Source organism: Salvia miltiorrhiza, chromosome 3 (genome assembly GCF_028751815.1).
Source record: "Salvia miltiorrhiza cultivar Shanhuang (shh) chromosome 3, IMPLAD_Smil_shh, whole genome shotgun sequence".
Taxonomy (NCBI): domain Eukaryota; kingdom Viridiplantae; phylum Streptophyta; class Magnoliopsida; order Lamiales; family Lamiaceae; genus Salvia; species Salvia miltiorrhiza.
This window is the reverse complement of record NC_080389.1, coordinates 42,562,240-42,573,666: the sequence shown is the minus strand read 5'-3', so window position 1 is coordinate 42,573,666 and position 11,427 is coordinate 42,562,240. Positions and strand designations below refer to the sequence as shown.

The 11,427-nt window shown below is 37.8% G+C and overlaps 1 pseudogene; it reads left to right on the top strand.

The window, feature by feature from the left end:
* Positions 1-10,186: 10,186 nt before the first annotated feature.
* Positions 10,187-11,160, top strand: LOC131018830 (AT-hook motif nuclear-localized protein 23-like; annotated as a pseudogene).
* The last annotated feature ends 267 nt before the right edge of the window (positions 11,161-11,427 follow it).

The following is an 11,427-nucleotide window of genomic DNA, read 5'->3' as shown; positions in this document are numbered from 1 at the left end:
TCCATTTTGAAGCATAGGTTTTTTAATTGTTTATCCGTACGTTAGCCTTACCACAATTAGATTTCAGATAAATTATATATCTTTCAAATCCACACATGATACAAATATTGCAAATTTTGCTATACTTTATTTCTTGTTTTATACTCCCTCCTCCGTCCCCTAAATGTCTTGTTTCTTTTCGGCACGGAGATTAAGAAATGTGTATAAAGTAGATAAAGTGGGGTTGGTGAAAATATTTAAATATTAAGTATAGAGAGAGAGTGTTTTGCCAAAAAAGGAAACAGACATTTCAAGTGGGACAACCCAAAAAGAAAAGCAGGACATTTCAGCTGGGACAGAGGGAGTATTATATAGTATCACGTTAATATATATAGAGAAAAATTCCATTTAAAATTTTAAATGGGTAGAATTGAGATATATGAACATCGTGAATAAGTCAATATTTTTTGTGAATAAGTATTTGGCATGAATTCAAATCCTGAAGCGAGATTGATACTACTCCCTTCGTCCACCATTTCTTAACCCATTTCATAATGACACGGGTTTAAGAAATGGGTGGAGTTATTGTGAGTGCAATGAGGGTCCCACTTTATTGTGATTGAAATGTATTAAAAAAAAAAATGGGTCAAGAATCGATGGACGAGAGATACTATTTATCAATTTATTAATTTATTCGTTATTCATATTTTTCACGAAAAATAAATTTTCAATAAAACCACACTCTCTCTTTCTTCTCTCTATTATATATATAATAGAAAGAGAGAGAGAGAGAGAGAGAGAGAGAGAGAGTGGTTTCGCTGAAAATGCTAAATGTGTTGAGAATTGAGAATGTGTTTTAACTCTGTCGAACAAGTCAACAATTTTGATATGAACAAACATTTAGTATGGATTCAAATCCTCGAGGGAGCGAGATTTTCACCATATTTAAATAGATACGCATGTTCATCAGTTTTATTGGTTTATTCAAAGTATTTATTGATTTGTTCATTATTCTTAATTCTCCATACATTTAGCATTTCAATAGAACCACACCTTATCTATATAGGGGTGGACAAAAAAAAAACACCTATTAGAATATAAAATAAGAACCATTTTCAGACTTTATATCACCAAGATCTACAGTTGATCCATCACCTTGTTGGATGAATTCATGGTCCGAGTTCGAATCTCATAGCAAAAAATTTATTTTTCACAATTCATGCATTTACACAGCGAATTCACATGTGTTCTACATATATTTTAGCTAGTTCGTATTTTATATGTTAAAAAGTGTTTATACCATAACCCTCCCATATATATATATATATATTGTTGAAAATTCTATGTTTTGAATAATGCCAAAACCCCAATGATAAGCGGACATGTTGATAAGTAGGATCTCAGTTCACTTGGAATTGATTCTTTACTTTACGGATTATCAGCTAAGGCGGAACATGAACACAAATTCGATGAATTAATTGATCCAGATCAGATCAGATGTTCTTAGCTGAAGTGTAGTAAGGTGAAATCTAAGTTAACGATCTCTCAAAGTGAAAGAATACTTATTAAAAGAAATTCAGTTCCTAAATTTACTACACACAAATTTACTTATTAAAAGTATAGAATGTACAAATCCATACTTATAAATAAACAAGTTAAATTATGTGTCAATAAGGTTATCCACAATAGAAAGTTAAGGTTGGATCTCAAATGTGGTCCTCACCATTTAAGAGCACACCCTTCATTATGGGAGAGCCACACCCCCAACTCTTAAAATCCTACATTGATTGCAATTGAAAATTGCATTACAATAAAATAAAGTCTTAAATTACTTCAATTTTTAAGCATAAAAAAAACTACAATCTATGATAAACTGTTGCGTTTCTTTATATCTTCCACCAACTTCAAGTGGTGAGCCAACTCGTCGGGTTTCATGCCAGAGGTATCCTTACCCAAGATGATGCCATCTGCGAGGTCGCATTGGGATTGGGAGGAGATGCCCATAACCTTGACCATGCTCTCTATGGCCTCGCATGCTCGAGTTTGCTCGCCGAACGACTCCGCCTTCTTCTTGCCTTTGTCTTTCTTGCTGCCTTTTGCCCTTGGAGCCTTGTGGACACACTTTGCTCGCTAGAGATGCTTGTATAGCGACCATCCGAGCCCTTGGAGGGTCTGGAGGAGTGGACATCCTCTCCAATCGTCGTGAATTTTTGACATTCGCGAAGCACAAGCGATGCATGTGTGTATTTAAGTATAGCACCATGCTCGGAAGGTACATTTGTTGAGCTTGAGTAGTTTTGCTCATCGCTCATGCCGGAGCCCCAATTCTTCTAGCTCTTCATAGATTTTCTTCCCACAACTTCACCTCCTTTTGCACGCGTTGAAAAGACGAGCATCTCAGTTTATTGAAGCAAGTTTGAAGATAACAAAATTAATAAAAGGGGGTGTGGGAGATATGAGAGTCGTTCTTTCCAACGATTGTGTACAAAAGTAGCCGTTTCCCAATAATTTCGATTTTTTTTTTTAATTTTCGAAATTAGCGCGTGCTATGCACACACCCACCAAAAACAGGCTCTGCACCGGGCGCGGACGGGGAAGGTTGGAGTGAACAAGGTGGGAGCGGCAATGGGGAGGGGGCCGCGGGAGAGGAGGGGGGTTTGCACCAGCTTCTGCACCCTCTCCATTGTGGATGCCCTAAGTCTGTTACTAATAAAGTAACTAACAACGTAGAAATGTCAGCTTGGTCATCTAAGGTTGTTGCATCCACCTTGTCCTGGAAATATTATGTCTTGCACAAGATTGTCATTTACAACTAGATGCCAAACAAAAACACCACTACTCTCACCCGTGAACAAGCTGAAGTGTTGTTCAAAATTGGTAAGCCATGTGCTTTCAATTTCGGTGAACTTGTGTTTGCTAACATCTCTCGTGCAACATCTAAGTCAGCAGGATCCAACATGCTTCTCTATCCAAGCCTCATCTATAATTTGCTGGTGAATCAAAACCTCGAGGAGGATGCACATGCAAAGTTAGTTGAAGAACAAAATGTTCTTGAGTTTTCCAAAACTCTGCTAACACCTGATCGTCAAGGACCTCCTATACAGCCCCAAGAGAAGGTGGATCTCCTCAGTCTGATCTAGAGGATGTTGATTCCCTCAGTGCTGAGCTTGCAAAATATGGTGATCCCGGGGATGAGGAAACTGATGCAGCTACATCTTCCAAAGGCAAAACACCCACCGATGTTGTTGAGATTGACAATGTTGGACTCCAGAAGGCTTTGAAGGAGTTAGTCAACATCAAGCATCATGTGCGCTCAATGATGGATCACAACAAGAGAATGGGTGAGGCCTTGCTTTCAAGGATCAAGCATGCTGAGAAGTCGTTCACTGCACTCATGTCTTTTCCTTCTTCAACAAAAAAGGGGGAGTAGATTCTGACGCTTTTGGGGCTGGATGTTGACTGCGCTTGTTGGCAGTCTATTTATCTTTTTTCAAAAACAATGGTTCTGGAATTGTGATGCATGGACATCTTTTTAATTCTGATGTTTTTTTGTGTGGTTTTAATTCCCCTTGGATATTTGTGTGCATGGGCACCTGTTTTTGGTAGCATTTCTTAAATGTTATCTTGGTTTTTGGCATTCTGTTGTTTCAACATTTACCTTGTTGTTTTATTCTTGATATTCATGCTTAAATTTTGTGTTTTGTGTTGAGCTTTTGAATTCTTGTCCCAAATATTGCAAGATTGAGGGGGAGTTTCAAAATTCAATACTTGTTATATTTCATTGGTAATGATGACGATGATGAGTGAACTGTCATTGATAGAGTAGTGAGTAATATCCGGTCAAATTTTTTGTTTGTGTTACACTGACATTTGTTTTGGAGATTTCAGTGTTGTTCGATTTAGGGGGAGTTCAATACTCCTACATATTTGTTCCAAAGGAATTGTTGTTCCAACATTTTCTTCTTGGACTGCTTTGAGGTTTTACCTCTTGTTTGTTTTAGGGGGAGTGTTGTTCCAACATCTCTTCTGAACTGTTTTCGAGGTCTACCTCCTGTTTGATTAAGGGGGAGTTTCTAACTCTTTCTTGTTATGAACCTGTAACATAGTATTATTTTCTGTATATAGTTTTTTCTTTGTCTTTGTCTTTGTTGCAGGAAGAAAAAGATTAAGGGGAAGATTGTTAGAGTCAATGTTAACTCCGACAATGTTGGATTGAATGTTGATAACATTCTTGTTGTCAACATTTCTGTGAACCAACCAACACTCCGGAGTTTGCATTGAAGTTGTACTTTGACTCTTCATTTTTAATTGTATATATTTAATCTTTACCTTTCTTTTACAGGTTATTATTCTTTGGTCTTAGAATAAAGGTTTTATGTTTGTTGACCACGTTTTAATAAGTGGAAAGGTGGTTTATCATGGTCCAAAGTAGTGGACTGTTAGTTCTTATTTTCAGGATCTATGATCTCTTCAACCAACATTCCAGACTGGTCGACCGGCAGTTTTCAGAGGTGGATTGCGGCGGGTTATATGAACATTCTGGAAGTGTGAAGTGGAGGAAACTAACCACGACATAAAGGTCTATAAAAGCATCAAGAAGCCTCATTCATTCTTACGTTTTGGAAGTGCAAAATTAGCGACCTAACATTCACTCACAACCAACTCGTCATTTCCTGCTGCAAGCGTGATACCGGTTCTTCAAGGATTGCTTTGACGAAGGAGGCTTAGACAGCTAATCTGTAAAGTCTCTCTTTGTATTGACGGGAGGTCAAGGACAAGAGTTGAAGTACAAGGCCATTGGAGCGTAGCAAGTTGTTTGTTTGGGCTGTGTAACTTTTGTTATTCAGCTGTATTTTCTTTCTGTGTTGATTCGACATTCTAGTGCAGTGAGTAGATAGGTTGATTTATCTTAGGCAGCCAATCTGTAAAGATAGATTACCAAGAGATTCAAATATGTACTTTGTATTGTTGATGATCCTAGTAATTTTAGCCTTGAGTTACTCACGGATTATAGTTATATAATCCGTGAAAAGTTATTTTGTGTGTTATTATTTTGTTGCCTGTTGGTTTCAATGTTATTAACATTCTTTTGATAACATTCCTATCAACATTACTCTACAATTTACATAGTTTTTACTTTTTGGTAATTTGGGGCACTAAACTCTTTCAAGAGCAATCCTATGTTCAACCCTTATAGATCTCAAATGTATCCAAGGTTGAACAAAATCTATAATCAATCTAACCTAGATTAATTACAACTAACACGATGAAAACAACTTTACAACCAATGAATCTACATAAAAAAATTCTCTATCTAAAAGCGATCACTCTGCGAATAATCAAGTAAGACAACAAGATAAGAACTTCTTTATAACCTTTAAATTTGCCTAAGAAATTCTCTATCTAAACATGATCACACTTCGAATAATCAAGTAACACAACAAGATAAAACTTCTTTACAACATATAAATCTGCTTAATTCTCTATCTAAACTTGATTAATCTTTGACTAATCAAGTAAGACCACATACAATTGTGTCTCTCATTTGATACACGGTAAGAACTGTACTTGAAGCTTCACAGAGTTCACAATTTGTTCTGAACTCATAGCACCTCCGTCAGAAGATGCAACAACTAACACAGGTAGGCATAATGAAGTATTTGAAAGAGCTCTCGAGTTGTAGCAAGTTTTTCAATCTTTATATGCATAACCTCGTGAAAGGGGTCTTCTCTGGTATTTATAAGAATGGTCATGGTATTTGTAGAACTCCAATTGCACAAATGAAGATAACTTTCTTCGGTAGTTATCACTCATGATCTTCATAATCGTTGTCCACTCATTTGCAAAATTGCTCACTCCCTTTGTTGTATAAACCTATATGACGTGTAATTAAATAGTAGTACAATACATTAGGAAGATAAAACTGATTAAATAAAAAGATATAAATCTGCATGGATATTAAAAAATGATTTTCATGTTTGTTAGCTATGAGATGTCTGTGAACACATCAACTAACACTCACCACATTACACCAACTAACATGCACTAAAAATGAAACCTTAACAATCTCCCCCGTAATCGTTTCATTTTTCCGAATAAGAAAATACATATGAGAGAAAAAAAAAAACATACAAAAAAATAGAGACATAACATCTCCCCCTGAATATAATAACTCTCCCAAAATCAAATAACAACAAAAGACATGTTATTCGATGAAGGTCTACCGAAGGCTAAATTTCTACATTTTGATTTTTGGGTAGCACACATTCCTGATAGTACCAAGACTATCCATCGAAACATTTCACCTATGAGCAGAAAGACCACACCATAAAAATGCATTCAATGCATCATGTTCAAACTGCATGATGTACAGAAGCCAACGTCATCCAAAAATCATAACAAGGTTAAGGCAAATAAGTTTGTCCGAAATAAACGTAAAAGATATTATCCAACAAACACACTAGTGTTTGTAAAAACAAAACATAACCAGAAAATAATGAGCACACACATTATCTTCACATATTCCACAAACACACCATTGGTTGTAACAAATACACCATTGTTTATAAAAATATTACTAGAAGAATAATGAACACTTATCTTCAAAGTTTAGTTCAGCTCCGCTTTCTTCACCTCCCAACTCCACATCTTACTCTTCTTTTTGGTTGAAGCGCCCTAAAGAAAGTAAGCTTTAGCAACGATAAAGGAGATATGTAGTTGATGTTCACACTTGAGCAGATAGGGCAGAAACTTTCATTCATAGATTAACAATGACTTGCGTTGAGGCCTAACAACTCAACAACTGCAGTATTCTCATCATCCATAGCTTAGCCTTCTCTGCTTGAGAGTTGTCAAAGAAGTATGCAAGATCCCGCATCTTATCTTTGGTGAAGATGCGAGTGAACACCAAGGTCTCTGGAGGGAAAGTAGGAACGGTAGTTCCATCATTAGTGAACCCTTGAGATTTTAGCAGAGAGAAGATTAGTGAACATATGAATTTCTATTATTTTTTACAAACTTAATTTTGTTATGTTTAATTATAAAAGTAAACTAATAGTATTATTTGACCAATTTAGTTATTGGTTGAATATTATTATTAGTCAAATTAAATTTAAATTATGATGAAAAAATATAACTAGATTTGGCCAACTAATTAATTAGTTAGCAAAATTCAATTCAATTCAAGGTGCAAAACATATTTAGAATGAGATACATCACATAACTATTTATATAGGCTTTACTCAATGTGAAGTATTATTACAAAGCAATGTGTGATAGAAATTGTGAGGAAATGAAGAGAATTGAGAGATTTTGAAATAGTGAAATTTGGTGTGTGGCGCCACATAGGATAAATCTATAACCCTATTATATGCTCTCTCCATCCCTTAAAAGTTTGCCCCAAGGAAAACGACACAAGTTTTAATAAAAGTTGATAAAAAGTTATTTGATGGTGGGATCATATACAAAAATAGTGTTTAAAGGGTTGTACTTATAAATTGATGGAGTCATGTACCAAAATAGAAAAAAAGAGATTGAGGCAAACTTTTAGGAACACCCTAAAAAAATGGGGTTTTAAGAAATAAAATTACGAATTAGTTCGATATTGCAATTTTAACGTGACTTTTGAAGTGTGACGAATTAAATCACTACCTTTTCAATTTTTGCAATTCCATTCCCCAATTTTTTTTGGTCGTCGAAGTGCTGAATTAGAGCTTACGTAGTAAAGACGACGTCATTTTTGTGAGACCTAAATGACGTCGTTTCGTACAATTTCAATAAAAAAAAATCTTCAAATTATAAAGGGATTATATCATGTATCTGCACCTTAATTTTCAATATTCAGCAATTTTAATGCAAATAATGTCATAACATAAATATTATGTGATGAACTAATCCATGTAAAACTCCAACTCAATAATCCGACAATCTAAAAAGAATTGGGGCCGAAATTGTAATAATTAAAAAAATAGTGATTTAATTCATTACACTTTAAAAATCCATGTTAAAATTACAATATGAAACTAATTTGTGATTTTATTCGTGAAGATCACAAAAAAATTTAGGTACATTTTTTGAAGGCAGAGGAAGCATAAGATATCAATGTCCTGTAACAATAATTTCATACATAATAATTGTCTTCAGTTTTTTATCACCAATATAATCTTATAACATTAATTAATCAATCAAAAGTTGTGCTCAAAATTCATTACCAAGTCAAATAGGCCTTAAATGAGAGATCCTTTTTTTATTTTTTACTTTCGTACTTTTGTTCTTGTATTAATTAAGAACATGACTGTGCTAGCTCTTAGATTTGAGTTAAAATTTCATATTAAAAAAACAATATGTGGTTGGGGTGGAAGGAGAGAAATCTTTATCACACGTTACATGATGTTGTATACATCATTATCATAATGACAACTTTTCTTGTACACATGAACAAATATTGCATTTAATAAATATTATTCATTTAATTTACACTCCCAGTCTCTATCTTGTGATTCAATTCTTTTCATTTTTGTTTACTTTAAGAATACACTAAATAAAATATTTATAGAAATAGGTACGCAAAATTTATGTCGACCATGTACATAATACGAGCATTGTCTTATTTGAATAGAAAATACTCCCTCCGTCCACGAAAGAGCTTCCTATCTTTCCTTTTTGGGACGTCCACAAAAGAACTCCTACCTATTTTTGGACTATACCCCACCACTTATAATCCTCTTACTTTTCACTTTTCACAACTCTTAATATTAATTATAACACATTTTCACCACTCACAATACACTCAACTACACTTTTATCCACTCTCAATACACTCAACAATATTTTTTTCTTAAAACCCGTGCCACTCCCTCCTAGGAAGTTCTTTCATGGACGGAAGTATATAGGAAAGATAAGATCCAAGCGGTGTGGACTTTATTTTAATTTGTACAAAAAAGACAAGTATTAAGTATTAATATTGATTTAAATTAATAAAAATATGAATTATACCTGATTAAATATACTCCCTCCGTCCCATTATTGAAGACACACTTTCCTTATTGGGATGTCCCAATAATAAAGACACAATTCCAAATAAGGAAATAATTAGGGCTTAATACTTGCACTTTAATTATGGTATAAATTAGTACAAACCCTAATCTCCCTCATTTCTCTTCATTCCCAGCCGCCCACCTCCTTCCCCTTCTCGGCGGAGTCGCCGCCGGCGAGCCACTACCACAGCCGATCACCCTCGTCGTCGCCTTCTGGAATCGTCGAGCACCTCTCGCCACGACCACCGTCCTTCCGGTAAACACCCTTCGCCATCGCCCTTCCTCTGTCACCCAGATCCACCAAACACCACAACACAGTTCCGTCTTCTCTTACCTCTCGCCACGACCATCGTTCTTCCTCTGGAACTGCCGCAATTTCCAACCTCAGATCTCCACTGCCGCAACCGCCACCCTCCTCTCCAACCTCAGATCTTCCCTGCCGCAAATGCCGCCCATCTCTCCAACCTCAGATCTCCACTGCCGCAACCACCGCCCTCCTCTCAAACCCCAGATCTCCACCGCTGCAACCGTCATTTCCAGTGGCGCCGCCTAAAAACCCCTAGCACCAATTTTCAGAAATCGTCCCAAAAATCGTCCTATCTCCATATCTCCATCACCATCTCCAGATTTTTTAGGTTCGATTTTTGAGATGAGAAGGGAAGAAGAAGGAATTTCTTGGTTCGATTTCTGAGATGAGATGAGAAGGGAAGAAGAGAGAAGTTTATAGGTTTGATTTCTGGGAAAAGCGGTGGTCAACGGTAGTGGAGACGGCGGTGGTCGGCGGCGATTCCGCCGAGGAGCTTTGAAGGAGAAGCAGAGAGAGAGAGAGTTGAATAATTAGATAAGAATTAAATAAGTTTAATTAAACACACTACATCACTTTAATTCTCTAATCTACCTCACCTTAATCTCCGTGCCCAAATGAAGTGTGTCTTCATTATTGGGACGGAGGGAGTATAATTTTGAACTTAATATATATATATATATATATATATATAATTTTGGAAAAATAATTATGTATAATATGAGACATCTAGATATCAATGATTAGGGTATTGACCAATAGCTTTCCCTAGAATATAAGTGATAAAATAAACTTCCATCGATCATATTTGGCATGCTCTTATAATGTACCTTTATTATATGTAAAACTCTAAATTTGTTCCTCCTCTGTCTCTCTCTCTCTAAACATCTTCCTCAACCTTTCCTTTCTCCCCACTTGATTCTTCTTGTTTTCTATTCGCTCTAGGTTTGAATATATTGCGCCTCGCTTTCCTACCTCACTTATAATACATTTCTTTCATTTTTTATACTGTTTTTGCTGTTCCAATATTATTATTTTTTTTCTTGGTTTCCTGTTTCCTTCTGCTCTAGTGTATGTAGTATGGCTGGTTTAGATTTAAGCTCAGCTTCCCACTTCGTCTCTCCGCTCCACCGCCCCAACCTCCACCTCCACCGCCCCCCTGAATCCGACGATATCGACTCCAACCCCAAGGTTCTCCGGCGACAACTCCGACCTCGCCACCTCCGCCGGCGAGGCGGCGGCCCGCCGCCAGCGCGGCCGCCCCGCCGGCTCGAAGACAAGCCGAAGCCGCCCGTGATCATCACGCGCGAGAGCGCCAACACCCTCCGCGCCCACATACTGGAGGTGGCCAGCGGCTGCGACGTCTTCGAGGCCGTCGCCGCCTACGCCACCAGGCGGCAGCGCGGGATCTGCATTCTCAGCGGCACCGGCACCGTCACCAACGTCAGCCTCCGGCAGCCGGCCTCCGCGGGGAGCGTCGCCTCGCTCCACGGCCGCTTCGAGATCCTGTCCCTGTCTGGCTCGTTCCTTCCCCCGCCGGCGCCGCCGGGCGCCACCAGCCTCACGATATACCTAGCGGCGGGCAGGGCAGGTCGTGGGCGGGAATGTGGTGGGGGCGCTGATGGCGTCGGGGCCGGTCATCATCATAGCGGCGTCGTTCACCAACGTGGCCTACGAGCGGCTGCCGTTGGAAGAGGAGGAGGAGCCCGGAGTTCAGATGCAGCCGCCGAGGGAGGGATTCAGTTCCCTGATCCCTCCCTCGGGCTGCCTTTCTTCAACGGGCAGCTCCCGTTGACGGTGCATGGGCGGCTGCCCGCCGCCGTATTAGGGTTAATAAGGTGAGATTCTATCATGTCATCGTCGTCGATCGTCTCTGTACATTTGCTTCATCATCAAATTGTTTCCTGCTTTTCAACCCTTAATTAATTTAGGCCTTGCTGTCATTTGTGGTTTGACAAAGAGAAAAAAAAAAGAGATTTGGATGAGTTGAGAAAATTAGTTTTGGGGTATAGACTTTGAGACCATTAATTAATTTCTTAAGTTAATGCAACTTGTTCAGCGCGGCTCTGAATTATTATTATAATTAAATTGTCTTCACCTAAACTATCT